Genomic DNA, 15,107 nt, shown 5'->3' on the forward strand with positions numbered 1-15,107 from the left:
ATGGCCCCAGGCTTCTGCCCACCACAACTGAAGGCTCAGCCCGGCACCCACCGCACCAACCCAATGCTAGAGCACTGGGGCGTCCTTATGGTCCTCTTGGCTCTCACCGCACCCTCCGACAACTGTTAGGCTGTGCATTCAGGCAGGCATGAAGCTGGGCACTGGTCAGCCATGCAGCCCAACTCTCCCTTTGTTCTGAGGCCAACATGTGCACAACAGCCCATGTGGGCAGGGCCCTGGACACCCCATCTGGGTGCCCCACTCCTCACGAGGGCTGCCTGGCAGGCGAGGCTTCTTGGCTTCCAAACAAATAAGCAGAAGTTTGGTCTTTGCTGCCGTCCCCCCCTCCTTGTGCCTCCTTAGCTTAAATCTTAGCTGTCACTTCCATCACTCCCAGTTTGGCTGCCACAGTAAAATTCAAGTCTCACTAGGGGATCAAAGGCGCAGTAATGAAGTGAGGAATGATGTAAAAATCAGGGCCCCTATTCCAGCGTTCCAGGCAGGAAGGAGGCTGCTGGCTTCACGTGAAGGGGAGCAGTCCCTTCCCAGGCCAGGCTCCGCACAGCAGTTTCCTGGCCCTCAACAATGCCTCACTGGGAATAAGGGGCAGGCCTTTGGTACAAATGGGGTTAACGGGCTTCTGTTGGCAGAAGAGTGGATCAGGTTTCATGGGAAATGGCTTGATAGGTCACACACCTGTCCTTGCCTGTGGCCAGTGTGCCTGAGAAATGCATTGCAGGAATGTTTTCTCAGCTTTATTCTTTTTACCTTCCCTCACATCCTCCTCCTGTATGCTCTCTCGGCACATTCTTTCAGCTACTTCACTAAATGGTCCAGTAGACCCACTCGTTTCTCAGATCTCCACAGGTCAAAGCCCTGGTCTTTGCGGCCGCTTCTGAGGCTACTAACACGCCTTACAGTCACAGTACTTTCTGAGAAAGCCCATAGTGTTTGGACCTTAAGAGTAAGTAGAACACGTTTGGTACTGGCAGTGCACACATTTAATCCCAGCGCTCTTGGGGCAGGGGCAGGAGGATTTCTGTGAGCTCAAGGCTAGCCTGGTCTGCAAAGTGAGGTCCAGGACAGCCAGGGCTACACAGAGAAACCCTGTCTCAAAACACTAAAATAAGTAATATAACAGTGATTATTAGAGTTAGGATCGTGAATTAAATTACAATACTTGGAGGGAGATGTCTACCTACCCTCGCCCTCAGTACAAACTGTCAAACCTTAGCGGAAGGTTTTCCGCCTCATTTTCAAAGGCTTTACGTGTCTAGCCACACAGTGTCTGGGATCTCAGCCCCATGTTCCTAGTATAGCCCTGAACCCCGCTTTCCAAGAGTCCTTCACTCAGTCTTCTCCTTGAATACCCGCCTCCCAGCTGATAGATCAGAGCTCTTTCTGTTCAGATGGAAAAGATGGCGCCTTCGCCGGACGCTCTGGGAGTTACCAATGCCCCCATCTCTGTGAGTGTTCTGGTCACGCAGGCATTTATCGAATAGTCCCGTCCCATACCCTCCTTGTGTTCTGAGAGATCAGAGGACAAGCCTGCACTTATCTGCTGAGGTTTGGATGGAATCCACCAGGTTGTGGGCACCGCATGGGGCTCCCTTGGCAAAGCTACTGGGATGCTTAGGGAGCCTCAGGGCCATGGGCAAATTTCTGGGCTCACTGTTAATTCCATTCCCCAACTCTCATGGCCTCCAAGCCTCAACTTGTCCCTGCGACAGCTTGTTGTGTCTATGGCTGAGGTTGCAGAACTTGGGAAGAGCCTGTGCTAATGGCACCACTGCTCAGTGACACACAGACCCCGTGGTCTTTTTTCTGCCCCTCAGTCACGCTGGCCCGTGGACAAGGAAGTAGAGGCACTGAGTACCTTTTCTGGCTGGATCCCTGGTACACGGCTTCATAGAAGGACTTGGGTGTGCAATGACGAGGGTCCATGGCCTTGCCCTACTATGTGGCCTCTGGCAGTGCACTTAAACGGCTCTACTAATGGACACACACCTCACCCAATCCTTCCATCACTGAAGATAGCGTAGCTTGGCTTCACCCACGAATTATCCTTGAAATAAAATACGGTGCAAGTGGAAAAACCACCTGCCCAGGACAGGGGACCACACAGAGCTGAAGCTGATGGTGCTCATGAACTCGGGGAGCCTGGCACTTGGAGAGCAACTGGGGTTGCCATGGCTTGGGCAGGCTTCTCAGCAGCTGAGCATTTGAGGAAATGACTAAGCGCTTACCAGTGGGTAGCCAGGGCACACAGACCACTAAAGCTAAACACAACTGTAACTCACGAGGCTGGCCCTAACCAGTGTTTTCTATCACGGACACTGCCACTCAGCCATTCTGCTACTCACAATTACACCAGGTACCCACAGAAAATGCAAAGGAAATAGATGGGCCCGGGACAGTGGGGGCTTCTAACCTAACAGATCAGACAGGTGAGGTCAACCTAAGGCACAACACAGTCATATATGGGAGTGGTGTCCCCAACAGCCCCTCCACCGACAGCCCGAGCAGTCACACTGCCTCAAGCCGTATGCAGTTTAGAGGGGAAGCGGAGAAGCAAGCTTTGTGCCACACTTGGCAGGCCAGGACGGTGGATAAATACGTTTGCTCTCTTTGGGATTTTTTTTTTCCCCTGCCAATCCAATTGTACAAATAATTTTGGCTGCAAACAAAACGCTTTCCTGACAGCCATGGAAACATGACATGAAATTTCTCAAACACACTTGCTGATGAAAGCAAGGCAGGCTATGCTGTCTTTTATTTAAATAAAAACCAGTTTCTGCGGGTGGGGGGAAGTTCTGCATCTGCCAAACAGATTAGCTGTTAAATCATTTTTTTTGTTGTTTTTTTTTGTGTTGTTTTGTTTTGTTTCATTTTTTTTCTCCTCCGTTGTGGTGTAGTTTCCCACATTTGAAAGGTGGAATGGCTAAGGACAGAGGGGAGGTGAAAGAGGCTGGAAGGCAGGAACTAAAGGCAAAAACAAAACAAAACAAAACAAAAACCATGGTCAAGGCAAGAGAGAGAAAGTTGGGGGCAAGAATAGGAGAGAAGGCACCAAGAGGCAAGCGTGTGAGTGGAAGGAAAGAAAAAAAAAAAGGAACCTATTTCGCAATGTTATTAAATGATTTGCAATAAACTGGCTTAAGGCTTTAGGAATTTTTTTGGCTTGAACCAATTAAAAATATTTTTAAAAGACATAAGAGAACATGAAATGCGATTAATCCTCAAAGGCAAGTCGAAGATGGAGCCATGTCTCCATGGAGTCTGGCAGCCAGATGCACGGGGAGATGTCCGCAGCCCTCCTTATTTATCTGGCTTCAGTGCCTCTGCGAGGTAGGGCTGGCGCACAGAGCTGCAGTTTCTTTTGGACCCGATGAAATAGTTTGGGAAAAAAAAAATACATCGATGGAAGAGAGAGGGGAGGGGGAAAAAAAGGGGGACTTATTTGCCAACAACCCACATCACACATACTTCTCTGATCATCCAAATATAAATATAAATATAAACTTAGCAATGGGAAAATTCATGTGAATCCTGGTGGTCTGGACTCACCAGAGGCAAAGCTGGATCTCAGCATGGTCTTTGTGAGGGCTGGTGGCCAGGGTGAGGAGAGAGGAGAGTGAGAACAGGAGCCGGGCAGCTTGGAAGGGAGCAGAGACCATTGGGCATGGCCCTTGTAATCAGAATTCCAGGTTGGGGAGACAGGCCCGCTGTCCTGGGGACAGAGAGGCTCATGTGGCCCTCCTCTCTCCCCACACATCTGTGGGGGCTGCTGCTCTCAACAACACTGGCTTTCCCTTGAAGGTTCCAATGACTGTCTCTCTCTTCTAACATATTTATTCAGCATGTGTGTGTGCTCGTGTGCCACCTAGCTTGTAGGATCTGGTGACTAAACTCAAGTGTCAAGCCTGCATGCAAGTGAGGCTGCCCACTGAACCATCTTGCCAGCCCCCCATTTTGTCGAATGTCCTCCACACTTTTGACTTCCATCATTTTTTTTTTCTAAAAGCCCTTCTGTATTATCACCCTGTTTTTATACAAATTCCTTCTTCATTCTATTGATGCCACACCCAACTCATTAAAAAAATAGTTTCAGGTTTTTTTTTTAATTATACAACTTTTTTTTTTTTGTCTAGTCTTCATAAAAATGCAGAGATTACTAGAACAAAGACTGTAAGGCTTACTTTCCAAGCACAGAAAATATAGGACTTGTCACACAACCAACAACAACAAAACACAGAGCTGTGGGAAACAATAGCCTAGGGACGAAAACTGCCAATAGAATGAACTGCCCACTTAACATGTAAAAGCACCTCAAAGGGAAAATAGCTCCGAGGAGGTTTTAGCTCTTTTTGTAGTAAAAAAAAAAAAAAAGTGTACTCTTGCCTACAAAGCTAGTTTTTTATGTTTTCTGTTGTTTTCCTAAAGGGCCAGGTCATGTGGGTAACTGGGGGTGTATGTTTCTGTTAATTAATGCTTGATAATAAATAGATAAGCAAATAAATAAACTTGATAATAAATAAGTAAAATAAGTAGTTAATTAATACTTGATAATAAATACAGAAAATACTTGATAATAACTAAAGTACTTGATAATAAATAAATAAAACAATAAATAGTTAATTAATACTTGATTTGAATTATGATACAAATGTCTAGGTGTCAAGACTTCAAGGCTTCGAAAGGAACTAGGCAGCAGCCTTAAAAGAATGTATCAAGCCTCACTCACATTCCTACTGATTTCTTTTTCTTTTTTTTAATTTGAGACAGGGTCTCAACTGTGCAGCCATGGCTGCTGTTAAGATTCGCTATGTAGACCAAGCTGGTCATGAACTCACAGAGATCCTTCTGCCTCTGCCTCTGGAATACTGAGATAAAAGGTGTGTGCCACCACGCCCGGGTTAATTTTTAAATAGATTTCGTGGGTATGTGTATTAAGACTATCCATTTGGGCAATAAGAATCAAGAGTTAAAAAATCTGGGGTTGCACCACCAGCTGAGGGGATAGTAGATTAATAGCTGCTGGGAGAGGGCGGGGCCGTCTTCTTTAGTGGAAGGTTGAGCACACACCAGTAGTAAATGGGATTTGAGAGGAGGAGGAAGAGGAGGAAGATGACAACCTGAAATTGGGTAGATAAGGAGGTGGGGAAGGGAATCTGAGAGGAGATAGGAGAGTCAGGGACCAGGATCAAAAATCGTGTGAAAATCTCAAATAATTAATTAAAATAATTTTTTTAAAAAAATCTGGGACTAGAAAGTTCGGCTTGGTGGTTAAGAATGACTATTCTCTTGCGGAGGAGCCGAGTTCAGAGTCCAGCACTTACACTGGGTGGCTCACAGCCATCTGTAACTCTAGCTACAGAAATCCAAAACTTCTGTGGGCACCTGCACTCGCACATTGCCAAATGCATGCGTGTGCGCATACACAAACCGGATCTTTTAAAAAGAGGGTTAATTAGCCTCGAGAGGAGATGGCTCAGTAGTTAAGCATACCCAGCTGTCTTCCAGAGGACCCAGGTTCCGTTCCCAGCACCCACGTGGGAGCTAACCCAGGGGATCTTGTGCCCTCTGCTGGCCTCTGTCGGTACTGCATGTGCGTGAAGCACAGACTGCAGGCAGGCAAACATTTATACATAAAAATAAGAGTTAAAAACCTTAGTCTTGACATTTTAATGCATCCACAGATTGCTTCATAATCTACTTTTCTGTCACCATCATAAGAGAACTGAGGCCCAACTCAGTAGAGAAATTCCTATAGACTGAATGTTCTGCTGCCTCAATATTTTATTTCTTAAAATTCACTAAAGCTAAACAAAACAAAATTTCTCTTTACTTTTATTTCTTCCTTCCTTCCTTTCTTATTTTCTTTCTTTCTTCCTTTCTTATTTTCTTTCTTTCTTTCTTTCTTTCTTTCTTTCTTTCTTTCTTTCTTTCTTTCTTTCTTTCTTTCTTCCTTTCTTCCTTCCTTCCTTTCCTTCCTTCCTTCCTTTCCTTCCTCCCTCTCTCCCTTCTTTCTTCCTTCTTTTCTTTCTTTCTGTCACTCTCTCTTTAAAGTTAGCATATAAAGTAATGAGTTTCACCATGGTCATTTTCATACACATATGAGTCATCAATCTCTGCTCCTATCAATCTCTGCAGAGAAATCTTACCGTCTTTGTTCACTGACTACAGTTCCTTTCCATCTCTGTAGATCAAAGAATTTCCCTTTCTAAACCTTCACTGATGGCCTACGTCAGATACAGATATGAATCTTTCGGGTTGCTTCCCTCTAGGCAAAGATTGTGCCACCAGAGGGTTCTAGCAGTAAACACGGGATGCTAAGGAAACTGGGAAGTGGAGCCCCTGCTGTAGACTTAGGAAGGTGGATGAAAGATTCCTAGAGAGGTACTTGAAGTCTTGAAAACCGAAAGAGTAAGCTGAAGGATGAAGATGGCAAGGAGAGCACAGGACAGAGGCAGGGCTGTGCTAGGTGAGATGGATGCAGCACACTGGGGCTTCAGCTCTACCCTGTGGTCCCAAAAGTCACTGCCTGGTGATGTTAATCACAGGGAATCAGTCACTGGAAATAAAGCACCATTTTCTTTCTCTTTTTTCTTTCTCTTCCTTTCTTCCTTTCTTTTCCTTCCTTCTTCCTCTCCTTTCTTCCTTCCCTCCCTCCCTTCTTCCTTTCTTTCCTCCATTCTTCTCTCTCTCCTTTTGATAGGGTTTTTCTATGTAGCTCTGGCTGTAACTTGATCTGTAGACCAGGCTGGCCTCGAACTCAGAGATCCACCTGCCTCTATCTCCTGGGATTAAAGGCAAGGACCACCACCACCAGGCTTAGCACCATTTTTTTTTATAGGAAAAAAATGCTGAGGTGTTTTTTTGTTTGTTTGTTTGTTTTGTTTTATTTGTTTGTCTGCTTGCTTGCTTGCTTGTGTGGTTCATCTGTTTGTTTTTTGTTTATTAGATTTTTTTTGTCGCTGTTAAGTGATGAGATTTTCATTCAGATGTGTTCTCTAGTTCTCAAACTGTTCACCAGGTCCCAAAACGGTTGGAAGACTAAAAGTAAGGTCAGAGTAGAAATCACTAAACTTCCCCACATATGCTAGAGTGGAGCGTGAAGGAACTTATCAACTCACTAAATCATCTCTCTTCATCTTACAGGAGGCACCTTGCATCATGCCCCCCCCAGCGCCCTGTAGTTTCAAACCAAACTAATCAAGCCTCCTCCCATCTTTAGCGCAACCGGCTTCCTATCGGCCTCTCCTTTTGTCTTAGCTTAGACATCGGACCTAGGAGTTTGTGTAAGTGTGTAGGCAGGTGGTTGAGAACACAAGAATTGGAGAGTCTTTAAACATAGTCTTGGTAGAAATACCATAGACCTGAGGTCGGTTTGGGAAAAAGTGAATTGTACTCCTGGCTCTCTCAGGCAGATATCCAGGGCTAAGGAAGATGCTGTGTGCAGAGCTGACAGCACAGGTCTGTCTAGGTGATTCTCCCAGGTTGCATAAGATTAGTGTTGCTGCTGCTGCCACTTGAAAACTCCACCAGAATATCAGGGGGAATTCTTGCAAGATAATTTCATGCCTTATTTATCTGAAAATAGAAATTAGCTATGACTTCGGCCTAGAGCCACAGGCATTTTTATTCTTTTTTCCCCCACTAACATATTCAGTTGCTTAGGGCCTTCTGGGTCTGAAGGGTGATTTTCTTGCTCACCTGGCCAAGTCAAACACATCATTTACCACCAAAAGCACTAAATTTCAAACTAAGCCAGTTCTCCCTTTCCAAGTCCTGGCTGCCATGAAACTGTCCCAGCCCTGGTTTCAGCTGCAGACTGCCTTCCCCTCATGGGGCAACTCAGGAAGCCACCTGTGTTTTCTTTTCTCCCCCAACTCTTTTTTTTTCCTCTGCCATCCCTTCATCCCTTCATTCCAAAGCAAAGGGCTTATACAGGAGTCCACGAGTTAGCCAAGCTGCTACACATTTTTATTTTTTCAATTTGGAGCAACTGGCTCCTTCTTGTTTTCTCTGGGAGTCAAGCAGACTATGCCAGACTGCTGTGTGTTGGAGGTTAAAGATGCGACTGCAGGACAAACACACACACAAACAAACAAAACTTAGAACTTCTTTCTGAATCACAAGATGTACAGTCCTTAAAGGGAAAGAGACAAAACAGTGAAAGAAAGAGAGTGGAGAATGGCATGGAATACAGCTGACTCATGTAGCTAGATTAAGAATTTGGTAACAGGGTTGAATCAGGGAAGGCTGGAGAGCTAGCTTAGTGGTTAAGAGTACTAGCTGCCCTTCCAGAGGGGCTGGGTTCCGTTTCTATACATACAATCATGTGTAATTCTAGTTCCAGAGGATGCCACGCTCTCTTTTGGTCTCCTTGGGCACCAGGCATGCACATGGTATGCAGATGTACACACAGGCCAAACATCCATACACATAAAAAATTTAAAAATAAAAAATTTGGTAGTGTTCACTATGGGAAAATCTGTGTTGTTCCAGAAACTGTCCCTAGGTCTGTCCACCATGTGGATGGCTGAATTTAATTGTTAAAGGCTTGGGGGTGGCATGCAAAGATTCAAAACAGTAAAGATAAAAGCAGGTCCACACATCCTCCATGATTCAGTTCCTGAGTCTTTCTTGGTAATCGCCACCTCCAAACTTGAAATAAATCCATTGCTAGCCTCTCAGTTCCCATTAAAATCTGTTCACATCTCTGACAGACAATGTGGAGGGTTGCCACATGGAAGATAATTTTTTCCATTAGACAGAGAGGTCCTCAATGACCAGGACTAGATCTTACTGTGATGTACTGGAAATCCTAAATACATCACAGTTTTTAAGACACTAGCTTCCCCACGTCATCCAAATAGAGGAGTCAATGCTGGAGAATGGTTTGCAGTTTCCCAAGATGGGCTCATTGACTTTGGTTTTGCCTTACTGAAGTCTGTAAGGATAGATTACATATGTTAAGGAGTGAGTGCCTGAGGATAAAACTAAATTAAAGGGGGGTAGATAATGAATTGAGACAATAGAATATGTTTTAGAAAGAGCATCATAGTGATGGCTGGAGATAAAGTTCTTGATATAGGTTTGGTTAGCCTGGATATTTCCTTCTCTTTTAGTCTCTCTAACTCTCTGTTCTAAAAATAGGAGGGGGGAGGTGGCTAAAGGTTAGTACATATTATATAAGTGGTAAACTGAATTTAAAGTAAAACTCAAGACCCAGTATATATGCATATTTTGCAAAAAAAATACCAACAAATTAAACCTCATACACAAAGACCTTAATGAAATTGTCAAATGTGTCCAAAGCAATTTCTGACAACACACAGGTACCAAGTCAAGAAGGCTCCATGAAGTCTGTGCCTTTATCCCTTGGGAGGTTGTAATGGATATTCTTGGTTCTCAACTTGACTACATCTGGAATTAACTACCCTCATAGGCTACACCTATGAGGGACATTTTTTTTCTTGATTAAATCATTTGAAATGGGAAGGCCCAATTCTAATCTGTATTGGATGTGGGAAGATCCACCATCTACTTCTTCAGGATTTCAGGATATACCTGAAGACCAGCTGAGACATCCAGCCTCATAGACTGAACAACTAATTATTGGGTTCTTGGATCTCTTGTTCATAGGCAGCCATTGCTGGATTAGCTGGACCACAGCTTGTAAATTATCCTAATAAACCCCCTTTCTATATAGAAAGATTCATTCTGCAAGTTTCCTCCAGAGAACCATGACTGAAGAACGAAGTCTGTGAGTCTTTATCTCCAGTGTACAACTCCATCAAGGACTGAAATCCAGAACTCCATTAGCTCAATGGAGTTAATGGGCCAATAAATACTGAGGAATAATCATTGCATTAGCAGAGTAGAAATACATTGGTATGAAAGAGCCATTAATGCTGCTGACCCCTGGAATTAATGGAATGTAATTTCTTCACATTGCCTCTAAAGAGATGTGATCCTAAACTACTGTAGATAGAGTATATTTGCAGTGGTCAGTGTGAGTGGTGTGATGGTTAATTTCATTCGTCAACTTTTCTGATAACTAATGACTAATTCTTTAGTAAAATATTAGTCTAGTTATCATGGAGAAAGATGTGGTTGTCATTTGCCATCAGTAAGCTTTGAGTAAAGCAGATTGTCTTCCATAATGGAGATGGAATTATTGAGTCAGTCAACTGAAGGTATTAAGTATAAAGACTGAATTTTCCTGGAGAAAGACAATATGGAAAATCTGCCCAAGTTTCTGGCTTTTGGACTCAAGAAAGCAACATCAACCTTTAACCAGCATTGCTTGTCTGCATAGGGTCAATTCTTTAAAATAAGTCCCCTCCCTGTGTAATATATAATTACCCATACTTTAGGTATATATAATTAAACTTAGTGCATATTTATTGTTTGTTCAACTTCTTGGAGCTCTGACCAGGATGAAGGAACCCTAAAATAAAGGAAGTTATAAATATTTTAAGAAAAAATTGTTTACAATGGCCCTGAATGGCCTCTTATAGTTCAAGGTCAGACCAGATTGTCAATAAAGTGACTGATGGGAATGAGAGAAAGGACACCCATGGCTCGTTTGTAAAATCTGCCATGTGAAGGCCAGGGTCAGACCAGCTAGCCAGTAAATACCACCTTTGTCTACAGAACCTGCAGCAAGCAGGAACCCACAGGGGTACAGCGGGCAGCTCTAAGAGCCACCAGCATTGTATAGCAATGTTACGACTGCTCCTGAAGTAGCTGGAGTGGGACTGTGGTCTGGGAAGCACATGGATCCAAAGAGCTAAGAAACTCCTGGAGAGGGGATTAGTTCTTTCTGTCTTGTCTCTGTGATGTCTAGATACTGGGAATGGTCTGGATTAACTTCCTCTAAGAGCTCTCTCCAGAATGGAGTTTGTCACCCAAGGCTTGACCTAAGCCCCAGAGCCTCCTTCAAAAAGATTCTTTGCAAGTTATTTGCTGACCAAATGGGCCAACAAGTAAAAACTAGAATTTCTAAAATGCCTAAGGATATACTATTACTGCATACTCTCTCGTTTGCCCAAAAACAAAACCAACCAACCAACAAAAGCCCCATGAACCTGGTGATATAATTTTATTGTGTTCATTTCACAGCAGCTGTGGCAAATCTGGGAGATTCGGTGAATTACACACACCATGATGACTCTTAAGTGGCAAAGCTAAGACTTACACCCAAAATATAAAATTTATTTATTTTTCTCTACTGTATGTTTGGCTCTTCATGTCACAGATAGGTTATATTAAAGTATGATAAAGAGCCCTTCTTACAACTGTAGTGAGAATTTTGTAATCTTGGTTTCTTTTAAAAACACAGACATGTTATTTGAATATGTTTTTATTTTAATCCCAGGTGTGGGGATAAGAGGCTGCTTTGTAGCAGGTGCCTATGATTTGCCTCATGCTCTGGCAGGGGTGTGGTTTTGCCAGCTGCAGATAGTTTTTGCAAGTTTGTGACATTTGGAATTCTGGGAACTTTTCAGAGGATAGATAAATGCTAAAATCTGATAGGTGTGTAGCTAGTTGGTAGTTGGATGTTGTTGGTTGTGGTTTGCCAAGTAGTCGTGTGCAAAGAAATGAGAAGAAGAAATTAGATATCCTGCAGTAGCAAATGCCTGGCTGTATCCTTCCTTTCCTCAAAAACACAGAATTAGGGACCAGGAGGTGGTGGCACACACCTTTTATCCCAGCACATAGGAATCAGAGGCAGGTAGATCTTTGTGAGTTGGAGACCATTCTGGTCAACAGAGTGAGATCTATGAAGAGAGACCCTGTCTCAAAAAAGATGTACTCATAGAGACAGCAGCCAAAGTAGATCTCTTTCTTTTTTGGCCTCCCTTTGCTTTCTGATCTCTGAAGCCATCGATAGGACTTTTCAGCAGTCTTCGGGGACTTCACACTCATAGGCTTTAAATAAAGCTACAGATCCCAATTATCTCAGCTTCAACTTAAGACTTCAAGTTAATCTTGAACACTAAAATCACCTACTACACAGTAACTAGAAGGTAGCTACACAGTCATCACGTCTTCAATTCCTAACTACACTGTGGCTATTAGGTGATGGAAGAATTGCCTTTAAAAAGTAGAAAAGGGAGAAAATAGAGGAGTAGGTAGGAGTTTATGTGGATGACTAGAGGTAGAGGACAGAAGGGGGCCTTCATGTCTTGTGCTAGCTCCGTGAGGCCATTGAGATGACCCAATGTGCTGTGCTGAGAATCTCACAGGTGGAACTGGGGGCCAGGAAGAAAAGTCTGGAGTTCCCCAGTTGCTATCTGCTTTTAACTCTAGAGCAGAGTGGGAGAGTTGTTGGTTGAGTTGTAGACACCTAGCAAAATGTTTGTGTAAAGGAAAAGAAAGGAAGAAAGGAAGAAGGAAGGAAGGAGCTCAGAGTCAAAGGTGTTTCAAATATCAAGAGTCAGACTGTAGACTTGAAGTGAGGCATTAGCAGTGGGAGAACATTACCGAGAAGCAAGGTGAGGTTAAGTCACTGGTTCTCATTCCTAATGCTTCCTAAACAATAAAGAAAATTCTACAAGGGCCACAGTGAAAGTGAATGGTTCCTACCCACATAGCAAGGCAGGTGGGGAAGACACCTGTGAGACTCTTCTGGTGATTCTCAACCATCTCTATTTTTACCAAAATCCGGAAGCTGATGTTCCCTGGCCAGGACAAAGTCCAACAATGCCCAGCATCAACACAGGAGAACCAGAGGGTTGGGCCAGGACAGTTCTCCAGGGGCTGCCCTATCCCTGAATCCTCAAGCCAGATCCTTGACTCTCCCCTGAATGGCTTCCAGTGGCCTCTATCCTGAAGCCAGGATGAGGCACGTTGCCAGGTAGGCCAAACAGCACTGCTTTGTGTGAAGATGAATGTATGAAGGAAGGCCCCCCGAACAGGCCTTAAACGCTGAGTGTGGGGTGTATATGCATGCTCACTGGCACTCTCCTGCCCTGCCTGCCTCTCAACGCAGGGGGTGCCATTGGTAAACCCCTCTGTAGAGAGCAGTCTCCTTGTACACCAGCCAATCAACAAAACACAGCCCCATTCTGCTCAGGAATGTGTCCTCAGAAATTTAATCTAACGGCTGGGTCTGGGCCAGACTTTCCAGTGGCATTAACCCAAAGATAGTACCCCGTTTTCTGGCCCCCTCCAGCCTTCCTGCCAGTCCAGCGCTCTCTCCTTCAATGGGGGGGGGAGGCAGCAGCTCATTTCCCCTAACTCCCTCCTCAGCGGGATACTTACCCCCACCTGCTCACCCCATTTCCTCAACTTTTCTTTCTCTTTAGTCAGGTCCAAACATTTCACTTTGGATTCACGTCTGAATGACAGGCCAATAGTTCTTGGCTTTCAAGTGAGACCAGCTCCACTTTAGCACACGCCCTTCTCTGCCAACCACAGAACCCTTCAAGCACCAGAGAAAACAGGAGCCAGGATTTTTTTTAAAAAAATAAAGACTGTAAATTGAATCTTCTCACACAGATACACTTTGAATCAAACAGAGAGGTCCAAACTAAACCACCTCTCTTCCAACTCCCCTTCTCCAAACAGTAAAAGGTTCAGGCTGTCTCCTCATTAGGCTGGATAGAGAATTATAGAGTGTCTTGAGCATCTGCAGACACATGAGAATCATTTGCAGATAGACTCTTTCTCCTAGATGCCCCTTTAAGGCACAAATATTGAAAGGTACATCTTATTTGTGATAATGAACAAGTAGGAAAGAATGAATTGCCCAGCAACAGGAAATACTTCAGTCCATTATGGAGGAATTCCACTATAGAAAAGGAGAGTCAGCAATCTAGCTAAGGGCACAGTGGAGTGTTAGAGTGATAGTTACATGATCTTGGATGTTATACCCATAAGCAGAAGCTCATTGCTTGGCCACTTAGGAGGCACACTTTTTGCACAGTAAAGTGTGCATTTCACACTATTGAAGGAAAGAAGTGAAGTATCATATGGCCAAAGGAAAATGCTTGTCATACAGTGCCAAAGAGGAAAGATAAGAATACAAATTGTATTATTCAGTCATAACAACATAAACATATGGGTATGGCTAAAACCTGGAAGAGTAGATGCCAAAATGACCATCATGGTTGTGTGAAGGTGGCAGCCTTAAGGGTTACATTGCTTTTTACATATTCCAAACTTTCTATTGGTAATAGGAGGCAGGAGATGTTTGATGCCAAGAAGTGTGGTTCTGATCTCGGCCACTCTTGGTGTGATGCGATGGTCCCTACCTATCTCTACCCTCTTCCTCTAGGCTTTCCAACATCCCCTACTCTCCCCTTAAGCATAGCTAGAGGAGAGCGCCTAGCTGCACTCTGCCCAGGGCTCAGCCTGCTCCCAGAGACCCAACACTCAGACTCAGTGGCCCCCTTTCTTCCATGAAGAGTGGCTCCGTGGGGAGTGGGAAAACATGCATTTCAAGGTCAAGCTAGCCATTCAGGGAGACACTGTTTGCCTGGCCCCTGCAGGAAGGGGCAGAACTTCTTGGTATCTCCTAGGAGACCAGGAGCACCACCAGCAGCCCTGTTCCACTCTCCAGCAGTGATGTTCTCCTGGGGATGTGGGGCCAGAGGCAGGGACAAGCCTTTCTCCTTGTACTTCTGCTTCCCTATTCCTTGAACTCTCTTTCCAGGGCTTACATCTCACACACCCCAGTGACCTCAGCTGACTTCAACTGACCCATAACTGACTTTTCTTCTTCACACTATGGTGTGGGACAGCTCACTTTCTAGATCCGCATCACCCATAAAGCCAATGGTGATGTGGTGACAAGCTCGTCTGGGGTCAGGGGACCCTGACTGAAAGCACTCTGATGATGGGAGAAGAGGGAAAGGGGTGAGGGAGCAGCTGTCATATTTTCCTAAAACAACTGACCAAGTGGAGGCACGGCACCAATTCTGGGCCTCCAGAACAGTTCACTCCCTGTAGATGCTCCACATATCATCCTGCTCAGAAGAGAACTTCTCTGGGACACCACGGCCCCCAAGGCTGCTGAGCAGCCACCATAGCACCATGAAAAGCTTTAGAAGTTGGGACCCCTTTAATGCTCTGACTCACAGCAAAGGGAG

The 15,107-nt window shown here is 44.5% G+C and overlaps 1 protein-coding gene across 5 annotated transcripts in view; it reads right to left on the reverse strand.

Moving 5' to 3' along the window:
• Positions 1-15,107, reverse strand: part of Boc (BOC cell adhesion associated, oncogene regulated) — a 73,465-nt gene that overhangs the window by 21,642 nt on the left and 36,716 nt on the right. The window lies entirely within an intron of this gene.

The sequence above is a fragment of the Meriones unguiculatus genome, chromosome 17 (assembly GCF_030254825.1).
Source record: "Meriones unguiculatus strain TT.TT164.6M chromosome 17, Bangor_MerUng_6.1, whole genome shotgun sequence".
NCBI classification, from domain to species: domain Eukaryota; kingdom Metazoa; phylum Chordata; class Mammalia; order Rodentia; family Muridae; genus Meriones; species Meriones unguiculatus.